Source organism: Hyla sarda, unplaced genomic scaffold (genome assembly GCF_029499605.1).
Source record: "Hyla sarda isolate aHylSar1 unplaced genomic scaffold, aHylSar1.hap1 scaffold_2855, whole genome shotgun sequence".
In the NCBI taxonomy this organism is placed as follows: Eukaryota; Metazoa; Chordata; class Amphibia; order Anura; family Hylidae; genus Hyla; species Hyla sarda.
The window spans coordinates 1-20,017 of record NW_026609562.1 but is presented as its reverse complement, the minus strand read 5'-3'; the positions used below and the strand labels follow the sequence as shown (position 1 = coordinate 20,017).

At 45.9% G+C, this 20,017-nt stretch overlaps 9 non-coding genes across 9 annotated transcripts; all 9 read right to left on the bottom strand.

The window, feature by feature from the left end:
• Positions 1–1,329: 1,329 nt before the first annotated feature.
• On the bottom strand, positions 1,330–1,520 carry LOC130326636 (U2 spliceosomal RNA). The gene has a single exon (XR_008871210.1). It is a non-coding gene; the product is annotated as a U2 spliceosomal RNA (small nuclear RNA).
• Positions 1,521–3,614: 2,094 nt separating this feature from the next.
• LOC130326635 (U2 spliceosomal RNA) lies at positions 3,615–3,805 on the bottom strand. The gene has a single exon (XR_008871209.1). It is a non-coding gene; the product is annotated as a U2 spliceosomal RNA (small nuclear RNA).
• Positions 3,806–5,888: 2,083 nt separating this feature from the next.
• On the bottom strand, positions 5,889–6,079 carry LOC130326634 (U2 spliceosomal RNA). The gene has a single exon (XR_008871208.1). It is a non-coding gene; the product is annotated as a U2 spliceosomal RNA (small nuclear RNA).
• Positions 6,080–8,162: 2,083 nt separating this feature from the next.
• On the bottom strand, positions 8,163–8,353 carry LOC130326633 (U2 spliceosomal RNA). Its single transcript, XR_008871207.1, has one exon. It is a non-coding gene; the product is annotated as a U2 spliceosomal RNA (small nuclear RNA).
• Positions 8,354–10,442: 2,089 nt separating this feature from the next.
• Positions 10,443–10,633, bottom strand: LOC130326645 (U2 spliceosomal RNA). The gene has a single exon (XR_008871218.1). It is a non-coding gene; the product is annotated as a U2 spliceosomal RNA (small nuclear RNA).
• Positions 10,634–12,723: 2,090 nt separating this feature from the next.
• LOC130326644 (U2 spliceosomal RNA) lies at positions 12,724–12,914 on the bottom strand. The gene has a single exon (XR_008871217.1). It is a non-coding gene; the product is annotated as a U2 spliceosomal RNA (small nuclear RNA).
• Positions 12,915–15,000: 2,086 nt separating this feature from the next.
• LOC130326642 (U2 spliceosomal RNA) lies at positions 15,001–15,191 on the bottom strand. The gene has a single exon (XR_008871216.1). It is a non-coding gene; the product is annotated as a U2 spliceosomal RNA (small nuclear RNA).
• Positions 15,192–17,281: 2,090 nt separating this feature from the next.
• On the bottom strand, positions 17,282–17,472 carry LOC130326641 (U2 spliceosomal RNA). The gene has a single exon (XR_008871215.1). It is a non-coding gene; the product is annotated as a U2 spliceosomal RNA (small nuclear RNA).
• Positions 17,473–19,571: 2,099 nt separating this feature from the next.
• On the bottom strand, positions 19,572–19,762 carry LOC130326631 (U2 spliceosomal RNA). Its single transcript, XR_008871206.1, has one exon. It is a non-coding gene; the product is annotated as a U2 spliceosomal RNA (small nuclear RNA).
• Positions 19,763–20,017: the final 255 nt, after the last annotated feature.

The window sequence follows — 20,017 nt, the reverse complement described above, 5'->3', positions numbered from 1 at the left end:
TCAGTGGTATTGAGTGACATCACAGCACAGTGCTAAGGCTCCTGGGCCTGGACACAGCAGCGGCTGCAATATCTCAACGGAGAATACGTTTATATATATGTGTGTGTGTGCGCGTATATATATATATATATATATATATATATATATATATATATATTTCTCCGCCGAAATCACTTTTAAACCCATTTCCACCTTTTTTTCCCTTCTCTTCCTCTTACTTTTTTTTCACGTTTTTTTACGTTTTTCTCCTTTTCGCCTCTTTTCTGGGCGTATTATTCTTCTTTTTCTTCTTTTTTTTCGTCTAATGCATACCCCATCAGTGCAGCAATGCTTATTCAATACCGCCAGCAGATGGAGACACTGGGGGATAATTTTCTAAGGATTTATACTGATTTTTCCTGTCTGAATTTGTCGCACAGAAAGTTGCAGGCCAAATATGTGTGACATTTCTGCGACTTTAGCTTCTAGAGCATTTTTACAACATTATACATAGGTGCTGAATACATAAAAAGCGACTGTTCAGCGACAGACAAGTCGCATCGGCTGAAAGTAGGCCAGAATGTCAGTCCATGTTGGAGCAGGTTTAGATACAGTCTAAAGTATAGATCTCAAAGTCTGTGCACAGAATTTAGCAAGGGCCTCGCACCTTCTGATGCATCAGGTAGGTGCACAATAGCATAGCCTAACCCTCTGTACTTTGGTCTATATTGATGCGGGACATAGACAGCCAGCTGATGACCAATCCATTAGTGCAATGGATGGCTGGAAGCATTTGTCTTTGCCTTTGCAATACCACAGAAGCAATGCATGGTCAATGTACAGCAATGACACACCTGTGTGAACAGCCAGGAGACCCCCCCCCCCCCATGTTATGTTACATAGTTACATAGTTAGTACGGTCGAAAAAAGACATATGTCCATCACGTTCAACCAGGGAATTAAGGGGTAGGGGTGTGGCGCGATATTGGGGAAGGGATGAGATTTTATATTTCTTCATAAGCATTAATCTTATTTTGTCAATTAGGAACATTCAGCACCCACCCGCTATCAAGGCAGCTGCCTATCATGTCATGCCCTACCTGCACAGGTGTGCTGGCTACTCAAATGATCCAATTAAGGAGGCCATTTAGTCAGCAGCAGCAGAAGTCCTGTGCCTGGACGCTCCAACAGGGGCCAGACACAAGCAGAAGCAGAAGCAGCAGAAGCAGCAGCAGCACCACCTTTTGTTTTTTGGCTGCAGCAGCAGCAAGGCCCACAGGGCTGGCTAGCTGGCTAGCCAGCAAGCAGGTAGCAATGAAAGTAGGAATCTTTCTTTTTAACCCTGTAAGGGGGTGGTGCACTGTACCCGAAGATACTGCCATATCGGGTCAATGCATAGGGCGACGGAAGCAAGCTTCGAAATCGGCCCCCGTTCTCAAAAATCCATTTAATATATGGTCCCCAGATAGGGGACGTATCAGATATTAAACTGATAAGAACAGATACTACACTTGATCTTAGCCAAAAGGCCGAGAAGCGATAACCGTGAAAGGGGCGGGCCCAACAAGGTCCCCTTCATGGGCACTATCACTGCTTGCTGTCAGGGAGGCTGCCAGACAATTTTCCATGCACACTCTGGGCTGGGGGGCAGTCAACCACCAGTACACACAGCAGAACCTAAACCCATACCATTATTGCTAAGCAGCAAGACAGGGGCCCATTGCACTCCCACGGGGCCTTTTTAAATGCAATCCATAACCCGGATTTGCCAGGAACCCTTCTTACTCCTCCTACTTGCATGTGACACTGGGCTTAGGATCTGCATAGGAAACACACACACAAGCACACACCTACCTTTGTTGCCTGCAGATGCCTCCTTGGCTGTCCCCAAACGGTATCAAACCAACACCCACGGGAAGCTGTAAGCATAGAGGACATGCCTGCACCCCATTGGACTTACCTGTGTGGGTTAAATCCGGGTTATTTGACAACCTATGGCGGTGATGGTTCTGCTCAGGCAGAGCAGTGCTGATGCTCCTCATAAAGCTGTCGCTGCTGTGAAGGTTCTAGGTGACATCACAAATCCCTATGGTTACATACACAACAAAGCTGGGTTGTTGTTGTTTACACTCTGCAAGGCCTGTGGAAGTGAGTGACATCATAGCACTGTAGTTCTGAGGGTTCTAGATGGATGCAACAATCTCCTGTTGCTTCTATGAAGGCCATAATAGACGACATCACCAAACAGCTCCATAGTCACATACACAGCAAAGGAGAGATGTTGTTTACACCTAGTGATGTCAGTGGTATTGAGTGACATCACAGCACAGTGCTAAGGCTCCTGGGCCTGGACACAGCAGCGGCTGCAATATCTCAACGGAGAATACGTTTATATATATGTGTGTGTGTGCGCGTATATATATATATATATATATATATATATATATATATATATATATATATTTCTCCGCCGAAATCACTTTTAAACCCATTTCCACCTTTTTTTCCCTTCTCTTCCTCTTACTTTTTTTTCACGTTTTTTTACGTTTTTCTCCTTTTCGCCTCTTTTCTGGGCGTATTATTCTTCTTTTTCTTCTTTTTTTTCGTCTAATGCATACCCCATCAGTGCAGCAATGCTTATTCAATACCGCCAGCAGATGGAGACACTGGGGGATAATTTTCTAAGGATTTATACTGATTTTTCCTGTCTGAATTTGTCGCACAGAAAGTTGCAGGCCAAATATGTGTGACATTTCTGCGACTTTAGCTTCTAGAGCATTTTTACAACATTATACATAGGTGCTGAATACATAAAAAGCGACTGTTCAGCGACAGACAAGTCGCATCGGCTGAAAGTAGGCCAGAATGTCAGTCCATGTTGGAGCAGGTTTAGATACAGTCTAAAGTATAGATCTCAAAGTCTGTGCACAGAATTTAGCAAGGGCCTCGCACCTTCTGATGCATCAGGTAGGTGCACAATAGCATAGCCTAACCCTCTGTACTTTGGTCTATATTGATGCGGGACATAGACAGCCAGCTGATGACTAATCCATTAGTGCAATGGATGGCTGGAAGCATTTGTCTTTGCCTTTGCAATACCACAGAAGCAATGCATGGTCAATGTACAGCAATGACACACCTGTGTGAACAGCCAGGAGACCCCCCCCCCCCCATGTTATGTTACATAGTTACATAGTTAGTACGGTCGAAAAAAGACATATGTCCATCACGTTCAACCAGGGAATTAAGGGGTAGGGGTGTGGCGCGATATTGGGGAAGGGATGAGATTTTATATTTCTTCATAAGCATTAATCTTATTTTGTCAATTAGGAACATTCAGCACCCACCCGCTATCAAGGCAGCTGCCTATCATGTCATGCCCTACCTGCACAGGTGTGCTGGCTACTCAAATGATCCAATTAAGGAGGCCATTTAGTCAGCAGCAGCAGAAGTCCTGTGCCTGGACGCTCCAACAGGGGCCAGACACAAGCAGAAGCAGAAGCAGCAGAAGCAGCAGCAGCACCACCTTTTGTTTTTTGGCTGCAGCAGCAGCAAGGCCCACAGGGCTGGCTAGCTGGCTAGCCAGCAAGCAGGTAGCAATGAAAGTAGGAATCTTTCTTTTTAACCCTGTAAGGGGGTGGTGCACTGTACCCGAAGATACTGCCATATCGGGTCAATGCATAGGGCGACGGAAGCAAGCTTCGAAATCGGCCCCCGTTCTCAAAAATCCATTTAATATATGGTCCCCAGATAGGGGACGTATCAGATATTAAACTGATAAGAACAGATACTACACTTGATCTTAGCCAAAAGGCCGAGAAGCGATAACCGTGAAAGGGGCGGGCCCAACAAGGTCCCCTTCATGGGCACTATCACTGCTTGCTGTCAGGGAGGCTGCCAGACAATTTTCCATGCACACTCTGGGCTGGGGGGCAGTCAACCACCAGTACACACAGCAGAACCTAAACCCATACCATTATTGCTAAGCAGCAAGACAGGGGCCCATTGCACTCCCACGGGGCCTTTTTAAATGCAATCCATAACCCGGATTTGCCAGGAACCCTTCTTACTCCTCCTACTTGCATGTGACACTGGGCTTAGGATCTGCATAGGAAACACACACACAAGCACACACCTACCTTTGTTGCCTGCAGATGCCTCCTTGGCTGTCCCCAAACGGTATCAAACCAACACCCACGGGAAGCTGTAAGCATAGAGGACATGCCTGCACCCCATTGGACTTACCTGTGTGGGTTAAATCCGGGTTATTTGACAACCTATGGCGGTGATGGTTCTGCTCAGGCAGAGCAGTGCTGATGCTCCTCATAAAGCTGTCGCTGCTGTGAAGGTTCTAGGTGACATCACAAATCCCTATGGTTACATACACAACAAAGCTGGGTTGTTGTTGTTTACACTCTGCAAGGCCTGTGGAAGTGAGTGACATCATAGCACTGTAGTTCTGAGGGTTCTAGATGGATGCAACAATCTCCTGTTGCTTCTATGAAGGCCATAATAGACGACATCACCAAACAGCTCCATAGTCACATACACAGCAAAGGAGAGATGTTGTTTACACCTAGTGATGTCAGTGGTATTGAGTGACATCACAGCACAGTGCTAAGGCTCCTGGGCCTGGACACAGCAGCGGCTGCAATATCTCAACGGAGAATACGTTTATATATATGTGTGTGTGTGCGCGTATATATATATATATATATATATATATATATATATATATTTCTCCGCCGAAATCACTTTTAAACCCATTTCCACCTTTTTTTCCCTTCTCTTCCTCTTACTTTTTTTTCACGTTTTTTTACGTTTTTCTCCTTTTCGCCTCTTTTCTGGGCGTATTATTCTTCTTTTTCTTCTTTTTTTTCGTCTAATGCATACCCCATCAGTGCAGCAATGCTTATTCAATACCGCCAGCAGATGGAGACACTGGGGGATAATTTTCTAAGGATTTATACTGATTTTTCCTGTCTGAATTTGTCGCACAGAAAGTTGCAGGCCAAATATGTGTGACATTTCTGCGACTTTAGCTTCTAGAGCATTTTTACAACATTATACATAGGTGCTGAATACATAAAAAGCGACTGTTCAGCGACAGACAAGTCGCATCGGCTGAAAGTAGGCCAGAATGTCAGTCCATGTTGGAGCAGGTTTAGATACAGTCTAAAGTATAGATCTCAAAGTCTGTGCACAGAATTTAGCAAGGGCCTCGCACCTTCTGATGCATCAGGTAGGTGCACAATAGCATAGCCTAACCCTCTGTACTTTGGTCTATATTGATGCGGGACATAGACAGCCAGCTGATGACCAATCCATTAGTGCAATGGATGGCTGGAAGCATTTGTCTTTGCCTTTGCAATACCACAGAAGCAATGCATGGTCAATGTACAGCAATGACACACCTGTGTGAACAGCCAGGAGACCCCCCCCCCCCATGTTATGTTACATAGTTACATAGTTAGTACGGTCGAAAAAAGACATATGTCCATCACGTTCAACCAGGGAATTAAGGGGTAGGGGTGTGGCGCGATATTGGGGAAGGGATGAGATTTTATATTTCTTCATAAGCATTAATCTTATTTTGTCAATTAGGAACATTCAGCACCCACCCGCTATCAAGGCAGCTGCCTATCATGTCATGCCCTACCTGCACAGGTGTGCTGGCTACTCAAATGATCCAATTAAGGAGGCCATTTAGTCAGCAGCAGCAGAAGTCCTGTGCCTGGACGCTCCAACAGGGGCCAGACACAAGCAGAAGCAGAAGCAGCAGAAGCAGCAGCAGCACCACCTTTTGTTTTTTGGCTGCAGCAGCAGCAAGGCCCACAGGGCTGGCTAGCTGGCTAGCCAGCAAGCAGGTAGCAATGAAAGTAGGAATCTTTCTTTTTAACCCTGTAAGGGGGTGGTGCACTGTACCCGAAGATACTGCCATATCGGGTCAATGCATAGGGCGACGGAAGCAAGCTTCGAAATCGGCCCCCGTTCTCAAAAATCCATTTAATATATGGTCCCCAGATAGGGGACGTATCAGATATTAAACTGATAAGAACAGATACTACACTTGATCTTAGCCAAAAGGCCGAGAAGCGATAACCGTGAAAGGGGCGGGCCCAACAAGGTCCCCTTCATGGGCACTATCACTGCTTGCTGTCAGGGAGGCTGCCAGACAATTTTCCATGCACACTCTGGGCTGGGGGCAGTCAACCACCAGTACACACAGCAGAACCTAAACCCATACCATTATTGCTAAGCAGCAAGACAGGGGCCCATTGCACTCCCACGGGGCCTTTTTAAATGCAATCCATAACCCGGATTTGCCAGGAACCCTTCTTACTCCTCCTACTTGCATGTGACACTGGGCTTAGGATCTGCATAGGAAACACACACACAAGCACACACCTACCTTTGTTGCCTGCAGATGCCTCCTTGGCTGTCCCCAAACGGTATCAAACCAACACCCACGGGAAGCTGTAAGCATAGAGGACATGCCTGCACCCCATTGGACTTACCTGTGTGGGTTAAATCCGGGTTATTTGACAACCTATGGCGGTGATGGTTCTGCTCAGGCAGAGCAGTGCTGATGCTCCTCATAAAGCTGTCGCTGCTGTGAAGGTTCTAGGTGACATCACAAATCCCTATGGTTACATACACAACAAAGCTGGGTTGTTGTTGTTTACACTCTGCAAGGCCTGTGGAAGTGAGTGACATCATAGCACTGTAGTTCTGAGGGTTCTAGATGGATGCAACAATCTCCTGTTGCTTCTATGAAGGCCATAATAGACGACATCACCAAACAGCTCCATAGTCACATACACAGCAAAGGAGAGATGTTGTTTACACCTAGTGATGTCAGTGGTATTGAGTGACATCACAGCACAGTGCTAAGGCTCCTGGGCCTGGACACAGCAGCGGCTGCAATATCTCAACGGAGAATACGTTTATATATATGTGTGTGTGTGCGCGTATATATATATATATATATATATATATATATATATATATATATATATATTTCTCCGCCGAAATCACTTTTAAACCCATTTCCACCTTTTTTTCCCTTCTCTTCCTCTTACTTTTTTTTCACGTTTTTTTACGTTTTTCTCCTTTTCGCCTCTTTTCTGGGCGTATTATTCTTCTTTTTCTTCTTTTTTTTCGTCTAATGCATACCCCATCAGTGCAGCAATGCTTATTCAATACCGCCAGCAGATGGAGACACTGGGGGATAATTTTCTAAGGATTTATACTGATTTTTCCTGTCTGAATTTGTCGCACAGAAAGTTGCAGGCCAAATATGTGTGACATTTCTGCGACTTTAGCTTCTAGAGCATTTTTACAACATTATACATAGGTGCTGAATACATAAAAAGCGACTGTTCAGCGACAGACAAGTCGCATCGGCTGAAAGTAGGCCAGAATGTCAGTCCATGTTGGAGCAGGTTTAGATACAGTCTAAAGTATAGATCTCAAAGTCTGTGCACAGAATTTAGCAAGGGCCTCGCACCTTCTGATGCATCAGGTAGGTGCACAATAGCATAGCCTAACCCTCTGTACTTTGGTCTATATTGATGCGGGACATAGACAGCCAGCTGATGACCAATCCATTAGTGCAATGGATGGCTGGAAGCATTTGTCTTTGCCTTTGCAATACCACAGAAGCAATGCATGGTCAATGTACAGCAATGACACACCTGTGTGAACAGCCAGGAGACCCCCCCCCCCATGTTATGTTACATAGTTACATAGTTAGTACGGTCGAAAAAAGACATATGTCCATCACGTTCAACCAGGGAATTAAGGGGTAGGGGTGTGGCGCGATATTGGGGAAGGGATGAGATTTTATATTTCTTCATAAGCATTAATCTTATTTTGTCAATTAGGAACATTCAGCACCCACCCGCTATCAAGGCAGCTGCCTATCATGTCATGCCCTACCTGCACAGGTGTGCTGGCTACTCAAATGATCCAATTAAGGAGGCCATTTAGTCAGCAGCAGCAGAAGTCCTGTGCCTGGACGCTCCAACAGGGGCCAGACACAAGCAGAAGCAGAAGCAGCAGAAGCAGCAGCAGCACCACCTTTTGTTTTTTGGCTGCAGCAGCAGCAAGGCCCACAGGGCTGGCTAGCCAGCAAGCAGGTAGCAATGAAAGTAGGAATCTTTCTTTTTAACCCTGTAAGGGGGTGGTGCACTGTACCCGAAGATACTGCCATATCGGGTCAATGCATAGGGCGACGGAAGCAAGCTTCGAAATCGGCCCCCGTTCTCAAAAATCCATTTAATATATGGTCCCCAGATAGGGGACGTATCAGATATTAAACTGATAAGAACAGATACTACACTTGATCTTAGCCAAAAGGCCGAGAAGCGATAACCGTGAAAGGGGCGGGCCCAACAAGGTCCCCTTCATGGGCACTATCACTGCTTGCTGTCAGGGAGGCTGCCAGACAATTTTCCATGCACACTCTGGGCTGGGGGGCAGTCAACCACCAGTACACACAGCAGAACCTAAACCCATACCATTATTGCTAAGCAGCAAGACAGGGGCCCATTGCACTCCCACGGGGCCTTTTTAAATGCAATCCATAACCCGGATTTGCCAGGAACCCTTCTTACTCCTCCTACTTGCATGTGACACTGGGCTTAGGATCTGCATAGGAAACACACACACAAGCACACACCTACCTTTGTTGCCTGCAGATGCCTCCTTGGCTGTCCCCAAACGGTATCAAACCAACACCCACGGGAAGCTGTAAGCATAGAGGACATGCCTGCACCCCATTGGACTTACCTGTGTGGGTTAAATCCGGGTTATTTGACAACCTATGGCGGTGATGGTTCTGCTCAGGCAGAGCAGTGCTGATGCTCCTCATAAAGCTGTCGCTGCTGTGAAGGTTCTAGGTGACATCACAAATCCCTATGGTTACATACACAACAAAGCTGGGTTGTTGTTGTTTACACTCTGCAAGGCCTGTGGAAGTGAGTGACATCATAGCACTGTAGTTCTGAGGGTTCTAGATGGATGCAACAATCTCCTGTTGCTTCTATGAAGGCCATAATAGACGACATCACCAAACAGCTCCATAGTCACATACACAGCAAAGGAGAGATGTTGTTTACACCTAGTGATGTCAGTGGTATTGAGTGACATCACAGCACAGTGCTAAGGCTCCTGGGCCTGGACACAGCAGCGGCTGCAATATCTCAACGGAGAATACGTTTATATATATGTGTGTGTGTGCGCGTATATATATATATATATATATATATATATATATATATATATATATTTCTCCGCCGAAATCACTTTTAAACCCATTTCCACCTTTTTTTCCCTTCTCTTCCTCTTACTTTTTTTTCACGTTTTTTTACGTTTTTCTCCTTTTCGCCTCTTTTCTGGGCGTATTATTCTTCTTTTTCTTCTTTTTTTTCGTCTAATGCATACCCCATCAGTGCAGCAATGCTTATTCAATACCGCCAGCAGATGGAGACACTGGGGGATAATTTTCTAAGGATTTATACTGATTTTTCCTGTCTGAATTTGTCGCACAGAAAGTTGCAGGCCAAATATGTGTGACATTTCTGCGACTTTAGCTTCTAGAGCATTTTTACAACATTATACATAGGTGCTGAATACATAAAAAGCGACTGTTCAGCGACAGACAAGTCGCATCGGCTGAAAGTAGGCCAGAATGTCAGTCCATGTTGGAGCAGGTTTAGATACAGTCTAAAGTATAGATCTCAAAGTCTGTGCACAGAATTTAGCAAGGGCCTCGCACCTTCTGATGCATCAGGTAGGTGCACAATAGCATAGCCTAACCCTCTGTACTTTGGTCTATATTGATGCGGGACATAGACAGCCAGCTGATGACCAATCCATTAGTGCAATGGATGGCTGGAAGCATTTGTCTTTGCCTTTGCAATACCACAGAAGCAATGCATGGTCAATGTACAGCAATGACACACCTGTGTGAACAGCCAGGAGACCCCCCCCCCCCATGTTATGTTACATAGTTACATAGTTAGTACGGTCGAAAAAAGACATATGTCCATCACGTTCAACCAGGGAATTAAGGGGTAGGGGTGTGGCGCGATATTGGGGAAGGGATGAGATTTTATATTTCTTCATAAGCATTAATCTTATTTTGTCAATTAGGAACATTCAGCACCCACCCGCTATCAAGGCAGCTGCCTATCATGTCATGCCCTACCTGCACAGGTGTGCTGGCTACTCAAATGATCCAATTAAGGAGGCCATTTAGTCAGCAGCAGCAGAAGTCCTGTGCCTGGACGCTCCAACAGGGGCCAGACACAAGCAGAAGCAGAAGCAGCAGAAGCAGCAGCAGCACCACCTTTTGTTTTTTGGCTGCAGCAGCAGCAAGGCCCACAGGGCTGGCTAGCTGGCTAGCCAGCAAGCAGGTAGCAATGAAAGTAGGAATCTTTCTTTTTAACCCTGTAAGGGGGTGGTGCACTGTACCCGAAGATACTGCCATATCGGGTCAATGCATAGGGCGACGGAAGCAAGCTTCGAAATCGGCCCCCGTTCTCAAAAATCCATTTAATATATGGTCCCCAGATAGGGGACGTATCAGATATTAAACTGATAAGAACAGATACTACACTTGATCTTAGCCAAAAGGCCGAGAAGCGATAACCGTGAAAGGGGCGGGCCCAACAAGGTCCCCTTCATGGGCACTATCACTGCTTGCTGTCAGGGAGGCTGCCAGACAATTTTCCATGCACACTCTGGGCTGGGGGGCAGTCAACCACCAGTACACACAGCAGAACCTAAACCCATACCATTATTGCTAAGCAGCAAGACAGGGGCCCATTGCACTCCCACGGGGCCTTTTTAAATGCAATCCATAACCCGGATTTGCCAGGAACCCTTCTTACTCCTCCTACTTGCATGTGACACTGGGCTTAGGATCTGCATAGGAAACACACACACAAGCACACACCTACCTTTGTTGCCTGCAGATGCCTCCTTGGCTGTCCCCAAACGGTATCAAACCAACACCCACGGGAAGCTGTAAGCATAGAGGACATGCCTGCACCCCATTGGACTTACCTGTGTGGGTTAAATCCGGGTTATTTGACAACCTATGGCGGTGATGGTTCTGCTCAGGCAGAGCAGTGCTGATGCTCCTCATAAAGCTGTCGCTGCTGTGAAGGTTCTAGGTGACATCACAAATCCCTATGGTTACATACACAACAAAGCTGGGTTGTTGTTGTTTACACTCTGCAAGGCCTGTGGAAGTGAGTGACATCATAGCACTGTAGTTCTGAGGGTTCTAGATGGATGCAACAATCTCCTGTTGCTTCTATGAAGGCCATAATAGACGACATCACCAAACAGCTCCATAGTCACATACACAGCAAAGGAGAGATGTTGTTTACACCTAGTGATGTCAGTGGTATTGAGTGACATCACAGCACAGTGCTAAGGCTCCTGGGCCTGGACACAGCAGCGGCTGCAATATCTCAACGGAGAATACGTTTATATATATGTGTGTGTGTGCGCGTATATATATATATATATATATATATATATATATATATATATATATTTCTCCGCCGAAATCACTTTTAAACCCATTTCCACCTTTTTTTCCCTTCTCTTCCTCTTACTTTTTTTTCACGTTTTTTTACGTTTTTCTCCTTTTCGCCTCTTTTCTGGGCGTATTATTCTTCTTTTTCTTCTTTTTTTTCGTCTAATGCATACCCCATCAGTGCAGCAATGCTTATTCAATACCGCCAGCAGATGGAGACACTGGGGGATAATTTTCTAAGGATTTATACTGATTTTTCCTGTCTGAATTTGTCGCACAGAAAGTTGCAGGCCAAATATGTGTGACATTTCTGCGACTTTAGCTTCTAGAGCATTTTTACAACATTATACATAGGTGCTGAATACATAAAAAGCGACTGTTCAGCGACAGACAAGTCGCATCGGCTGAAAGTAGGCCAGAATGTCAGTCCATGTTGGAGCAGGTTTAGATACAGTCTAAAGTATAGATCTCAAAGTCTGTGCACAGAATTTAGCAAGGGCCTCGCACCTTCTGATGCATCAGGTAGGTGCACAATAGCATAGCCTAACCCTCTGTACTTTGGTCTATATTGATGCGGGACATAGACAGCCAGCTGATGACCAATCCATTAGTGCAATGGATGGCTGGAAGCATTTGTCTTTGCCTTTGCAATACCACAGAAGCAATGCATGGTCAATGTACAGCAATGACACACCTGTGTGAACAGCCAGGAGACCCCCCCCCCCCCATGTTATGTTACATAGTTACATAGTTAGTACGGTCGAAAAAAGACATATGTCCATCACGTTCAACCAGGGAATTAAGGGGTAGGGGTGTGGCGCGATATTGGGGAAGGGATGAGATTTTATATTTCTTCATAAGCATTAATCTTATTTTGTCAATTAGGAACATTCAGCACCCACCCGCTATCAAGGCAGCTGCCTATCATGTCATGCCCTACCTGCACAGGTGTGCTGGCTACTCAAATGATCCAATTAAGGAGGCCATTTAGTCAGCAGCAGCAGAAGTCCTGTGCCTGGACGCTCCAACAGGGGCCAGACACAAGCAGAAGCAGAAGCAGCAGAAGCAGCAGCAGCACCACCTTTTGTTTTTTGGCTGCAGCAGCAGCAAGGCCCACAGGGCTGGCTAGCTGGCTAGCCAGCAAGCAGGTAGCAATGAAAGTAGGAATCTTTCTTTTTAACCCTGTAAGGGGGTGGTGCACTGTACCCGAAGATACTGCCATATCGGGTCAATGCATAGGGCGACGGAAGCAAGCTTCGAAATCGGCCCCCGTTCTCAAAAATCCATTTAATATATGGTCCCCAGATAGGGGACGTATCAGATATTAAACTGATAAGAACAGATACTACACTTGATCTTAGCCAAAAGGCCGAGAAGCGATAACCGTGAAAGGGGCGGGCCCAACAAGGTCCCCTTCATGGGCACTATCACTGCTTGCTGTCAGGGAGGCTGCCAGACAATTTTCCATGCACACTCTGGGCTGGGGGGCAGTCAACCACCAGTACACACAGCAGAACCTAAACCCATACCATTATTGCTAAGCAGCAAGACAGGGGCCCATTGCACTCCCACGGGGCCTTTTTAAATGCAATCCATAACCCGGATTTGCCAGGAACCCTTCTTACTCCTCCTACTTGCATGTGACACTGGGCTTAGGATCTGCATAGGAAACACACACACAAGCACACACCTACCTTTGTTGCCTGCAGATGCCTCCTTGGCTGTCCCCAAACGGTATCAAACCAACACCCACGGGAAGCTGTAAGCATAGAGGACATGCCTGCACCCCATTGGACTTACCTGTGTGGGTTAAATCCGGGTTATTTGACAACCTATGGCGGTGATGGTTCTGCTCAGGCAGAGCAGTGCTGATGCTCCTCATAAAGCTGTCGCTGCTGTGAAGGTTCTAGGTGACATCACAAATCCCTATGGTTACATACACAACAAAGCTGGGTTGTTGTTGTTTACACTCTGCAAGGCCTGTGGAAGTGAGTGACATCATAGCACTGTAGTTCTGAGGGTTCTAGATGGATGCAACAATCTCCTGTTGCTTCTATGAAGGCCATAATAGACGACATCACCAAACAGCTCCATAGTCACATACACAGCAAAGGAGAGATGTTGTTTACACCTAGTGATGTCAGTGGTATTGAGTGACATCACAGCACAGTGCTAAGGCTCCTGGGCCTGGACACAGCAGCGGCTGCAATATCTCAACGGAGAATACGTTTATATATATGTGTGTGTGTGCGCGTATATATATATATATATATATATATATATATATATATATATTTCTCCGCCGAAATCACTTTTAAACCCATTTCCACCTTTTTTTCCCTTCTCTTCCTCTTACTTTTTTTTCACGTTTTTTTACGTTTTTCTCCTTTTCGCCTCTTTTCTGGGCGTATTATTCTTCTTTTTCTTCTTTTTTTTCGTCTAATGCATACCCCATCAGTGCAGCAATGCTTATTCAATACCGCCAGCAGATGGAGACACTGGGGGATAATTTTCTAAGGATTTATACTGATTTTTCCTGTCTGAATTTGTCGCACAGAAAGTTGCAGGCCAAATATGTGTGACATTTCTGCGACTTTAGCTTCTAGAGCATTTTTACAACATTATACATAGGTGCTGAATACATAAAAAGCGACTGTTCAGCGACAGACAAGTCGCATCGGCTGAAAGTAGGCCAGAATGTCAGTCCATGTTGGAGCAGGTTTAGATACAGTCTAAAGTATAGATCTCAAAGTCTGTGCACAGAATTTAGCAAGGGCCTCGCACCTTCTGATGCATCAGGTAGGTGCACAATAGCATAGCCTAACCCTCTGTACTTTGGTCTATATTGATGCGGGACATAGACAGCCAGCTGATGACCAATCCATTAGTGCAATGGATGGCTGGAAGCATTTGTCTTTGCCTTTGCAATACCACAGAAGCAATGCATGGTCAATGTACAGCAATGACACACCTGTGTGAACAGCCAGGAGACCCCCCCCCCCCCATGTTATGTTACATAGTTACATAGTTAGTACGGTCGAAAAAAGACATATGTCCATCACGTTCAACCAGGGAATTAAGGGGTAGGGGTGTGGCGCGATATTGGGGAAGGGATGAGATTTTATATTTCTTCATAAGCATTAATCTTATTTTGTCAATTAGGAACATTCAGCACCCACCCGCTATCAAGGCAGCTGCCTATCATGTCATGCCCTACCTGCACAGGTGTGCTGGCTACTCAAATGATCCAATTAAGGAGGCCATTTAGTCAGCAGCAGCAGAAGTCCTGTGCCTGGACGCTCCAACAGGGGCCAGACACAAGCAGAAGCAGAAGCAGCAGAAGCAGCAGCAGCACCACCTTTTGTTTTTTGGCTGCAGCAGCAGCAAGGCCCACAGGGCTGGCTAGCTGGCTAGCCAGCAAGCAGGTAGCAATGAAAGTAGGAATCTTTCTTTTTAACCCTGTAAGGGGGTGGTGCACTGTACCCGAAGATACTGCCATATCGGGTCAATGCATAGGGCGACGGAAGCAAGCTTCGAAATCGGCCCCCGTTCTCAAAAATCCATTTAATATATGGTCCCCAGATAGGGGACGTATCAGATATTAAACTGATAAGAACAGATACTACACTTGATCTTAGCCAAAAGGCCGAGAAGCGATAACCGTGAAAGGGGCGGGCCCAACAAGGTCCCCTTCATGGGCACTATCACTGCTTGCTGTCAGGGAGGCTGCCAGACAATTTTCCATGCACACTCTGGGCTGGGGGGCAGTCAACCACCAGTACACACAGCAGAACCTAAACCCATACCATTATTGCTAAGCAGCAAGACAGGGGCCCATTGCACTCCCACGGGGCCTTTTTAAATGCAATCCATAACCCGGATTTGCCAGGAACCCTTCTTACTCCTCCTACTTGCATGTGACACTGGGCTTAGGATCTGCATAGGAAACACACACACAAGCACACACCTACCTTTGTTGCCTGCAGATGCCTCCTTGGCTGTCCCCAAACGGTATCAAACCAACACCCACGGGAAGCTGTAAGCATAGAGGACATGCCTGCACCCCATTGGACTTACCTGTGTGGGTTAAATCCGGGTTATTTGACAACCTATGGCGGTGATGGTTCTGCTCAGGCAGAGCAGTGCTGATGCTCCTCATAAAGCTGTCGCTGCTGTGAAGGTTCTAGGTGACATCACAAATCCCTATGGTTACATACACAACAAAGCTGGGTTGTTGTTGTTTACACTCTGCAAGGCCTGTGGAAGTGAGTGACATCATAGCACTGTAGTTCTGAGGGTTCTAGATGGATGCAACAATCTCCTGTTGCTTCTATGAAGGCCATAATAGACGACATCACCAAACAGCTCCATAGTCACATACACAGCAAAGGAGAGATGTTGTTTACACCTAGTGATGTCAGTGGTATTGAGTGACATCACAGCACAGTGCTAAGGCTCCTGGGCCTGGACACAGCAGCGGCTGCAATATCTCAACGGAGAATACGTTTATATATATGTGTGTGTGTGCGCGTATATATATATATATATATATATATATATATATATATATATATATTTCTCCGCCGAAATCACTTTTAAACCCATTTCCACCTTTTTTTCCCTTCTCTTCCTCTTACTTTTTTTTCACGTTTTTTTACGTTTTTCTCCTTTTCGCCTCTTTTCTGGGCGTATTATTCTTCTTTTTCTTCTTTTTTTTCGTCTAATGCATACCCCATCAGTGCAGCAATGCTTATTCAATACCGCCAGCAGATGGAGACACTGGGGGATAATTTTCTAAGGATTTATACTGATTTTTCCTGTCTGAATTTGTCGCACAGAAAGTTGCAGGCCAAATATGTGTGACATTTCTGCGACTTTAGCTTCTAGAGCATTTTTACAACATTATACATAGGTGCTGAATACATAAAAAGCGACTGTTCAGCGACAGACAAGTCGCATCGGCTGAAAGTAGGCCAGAATGTCAGTCCATGTTGGAGCAGGTTTAGATACAGTCTAAAGTATAGATCTCAAAGTCTGTGCACAGAATTTAGCAAGGGCCTCGCACCTTCTGATGCATCAGGTAGGTGCACAATAGCATAGCCTAACCCTCTGTACTTTGGTCTATATTGATGCGGGACATAGACAGCCAGCTGATGACCAATCCATTAGTGCAATGGATGGCTGGAAGCATTTGTCTTTGCCTTTGCAATACCACAGAAGCAATGCATGGTCAATGTACAGCAATGACACACCTGTGTGAACAGCCAGGAGACCCCCCCCCCCCCATGTTATGTTACATAGTTACATAGTTAGTACGGTCGAAAAAAGACATATGTCCATCACGTTCAACCAGGGAATTAAGGGGTAGGGGTGTGGCGCGATATTGGGGAAGGGATGAGATTTTATATTTCTTCATAAGCATTAATCTTATTTTGTCAATTAGGAACATTCAGCACCCACCCGCTATCAAGGCAGCTGCCTATCATGTCATGCCCTACCTGCACAGGTGTGCTGGCTACTCAAATGATCCAATTAAGGAGGCCATTTAGTCAGCAGCAGCAGAAGTCCTGTGCCTGGACGCTCCAACAGGGGCCAGACACAAGCAGAAGCAGAAGCAGCAGAAGCAGCAGCAGCACCACCTTTTGTTTTTTGGCTGCAGCAGCAGCAAGGCCCACAGGGCTGGCTAGCTGGCTAGCCAGCAAGCAGGTAGCAATGAAAGTAGGAATCTTTCTTTTTAACCCTGTAAGGGGGTGGTGCACTGTACCCGAAGATACTGCCATATCGGGTCAATGCATAGGGCGACGGAAGCAAGCTTCGAAATCGGCCCCCGTTCTCAAAAATCCATTTAATATATGGTCCCCAGATAGGGGACGTATCAGATATTAAACTGATAAGAACAGATACTACACTTGATCTTAGCCAAAAGGCCGAGAAGCGATAACCGTGAAAGGGGCGGGCCCAACAAGGTCCCCTTCATGGGCACTATCACTGCTTGCTGTCAGGGAGGCTGCCAGACAATTTTCCATGCACACTCTGGGCTGGGGGGCAGTCAACCACCAGTACACACAGCAGAACCTAAACCCATACCATTATTGCTAAGCAGCAAGACAGGGGCCCATTGCACTCCCACGGGGCCTTTTTAAATGCAATCCATAACCCGGATTTGCCAGGAACCCTTCTTACTCCTCCTACTTGCATGTGACACTGGGCTTAGGATCTGCATAGGAAACACACACACAAGCACACACCTACCTTTGTTGCCTGCAGATGCCTCCTTGGCTGTCCCCAAACGGTATCAAACCAACACCCACGGGAAGCTGTAAGCATAGAGGACATGCCTGCACCCCATTGGACTTACCTGTGTGGGTTAAATCCGGGTTATTTGACAACCTATGGCGGTGATGGTTCTGCTCAGGCAGAGCAGTGCTGATGCTCCTCATAAAGCTGTCGCTGCTGTGAAGGTTCTAGGTGACATCACAAATCCCTATGGTTACATACACAACAAAGCTGGGTTGTTGTTGTTTACACTCTGCAAGGCCTGTGGAAGTGAGTGACATCATAGCACTGTAGTTCTGAGGGTTCTAGATGGATGCAACAATCTCCTGTTGCTTCTATGAAGGCCATAATAGACGACATCACCAAACAGCTCCATAGTCACATACACAGCAAAGGAGAGATGTTGTTTACACCTAGTGATGTCAGTGGTATTGAGTGACATCACAGCACAGTGCTAAGGCTCCTGGGCCTGGACACAGCAGCGGCTGCAATATCTCAACGGAGAATACGTTTATATATATGTGTGTGTGTGCGCGTATATATATATATATATATATATATATATATATATATATATATATATATATATATTTCTCCGCCGAAATCACTTTTAAACCCATTTCCACCTTTTTTTCCCTTCTCTTCCTCTTACTTTTTTTTCACGTTTTTTTACGTTTTTCTCCTTTTCGCCTCTTTTCTGGGCGTATTATTCTTCTTTTTCTTCTTTTTTTTCGTCTAATGCATACCCCATCAGTGCAGCAATGCTTATTCAATACCGCCAGCAGATGGAGACACTGGGGGATAATTTTCTAAGGATTTATACTGATTTTTCCTGTCTGAATTTGTCGCACAGAAAGTTGCAGGCCAAATATGTGTGACATTTCTGCGACTTTAGCTTCTAGAGCATTTTTACAACATTATACATAGGTGCTGAATACATAAAAAGCGACTGTTCAGCGACAGACAAGTCGCATCGGCTGAAAGTAGGCCAGAATGTCAGTCCATGTTGGAGCAGGTTTAGATACAGTCTAAAGTATAGATCTCAAAGTCTGTGCACAGAATTTAGCAAGGGCCTCGCACCTTCTGATGCATCAGGTAGGTGCACAATAGCATAGCCTAACCCTCTGTACTTTGGTCTATATTGATGCGGGACATAGACAGCCAGCTGATGACCAATCCATTAGTGCAATGGATGGCTGGAAGCATTTGTCTTTGCCTTTGCAATACCACAGAAGCAATGCATGGTCAATGTACAGCAATGACACACCTGTGTGAACAGCCAGGAGACCCCCCCCCCCCATGTTATGTTACATAGTTACATAGTTAGTACGGTCGAAAAAAGACATATGTCCATCACGTTCAACCAGGGAATTAAGGGGTAGGGGTGTGGCGCGATATTGGGGAAGGGATGAGATTTTATATTTCTTCATAAGCATTAATCTTATTTTGTCAATTAGGAACATTCAGCACCCACCCGCTATCAAGGCAGCTGCCTATCATGTCATGCCCTACCTGCACAGGTGTGCTGGCTACTCAAATGATCCAATTAAGGAGGCCATTTAGTCAGCAGCAGCAGAAGTCCTGTGCCTGGACGCTCCAACAGGGGCCAGACACAAGCAGAAGCAGAAGCAGCAGAAGCAGCAGCAGCACCACCTTTTGTTTTTTGGCTGCAGCAGCAGCAAGGCCCACAGGGCTGGCTAGCTGGCTAGCCAGCAAGCAGGTAGCAATGAAAGTAGGAATCTTTCTTTTTAACCCTGTAAGGGGGTGGTGCACTGTACCCGAAGATACTGCCATATCGGGTCAATGCATAGGGCGACGGAAGCAAGCTTCGAAATCGGCCCCCGTTCTCAAAAATCCATTTAATATATGGTCCCCAGATAGGGGACGTATCAGATATTAAACTGATAAGAACAGATACTACACTTGATCTTAGCCAAAAGGCCGAGAAGCGATAACCGTGAAAGGGGCGGGCCCAACAAGGTCCCCTTCATGGGCACTATCACTGCTTGCTGTCAGGGAGGCTGCCAGACAATTTTCCATGCACACTCTGGGCTGGGGGGCAGTCAACCACCAGTACACACAGCAGAACCTAAACCCATACCATTATTGCTAAGCAGCAAGACAGGGGCCCATTGCACTCCCACGGGGCCTTTTTAAATGCAATCCATAACCCGGATTTGCCAGGAACCCTTCTTACTCCTCCTACTT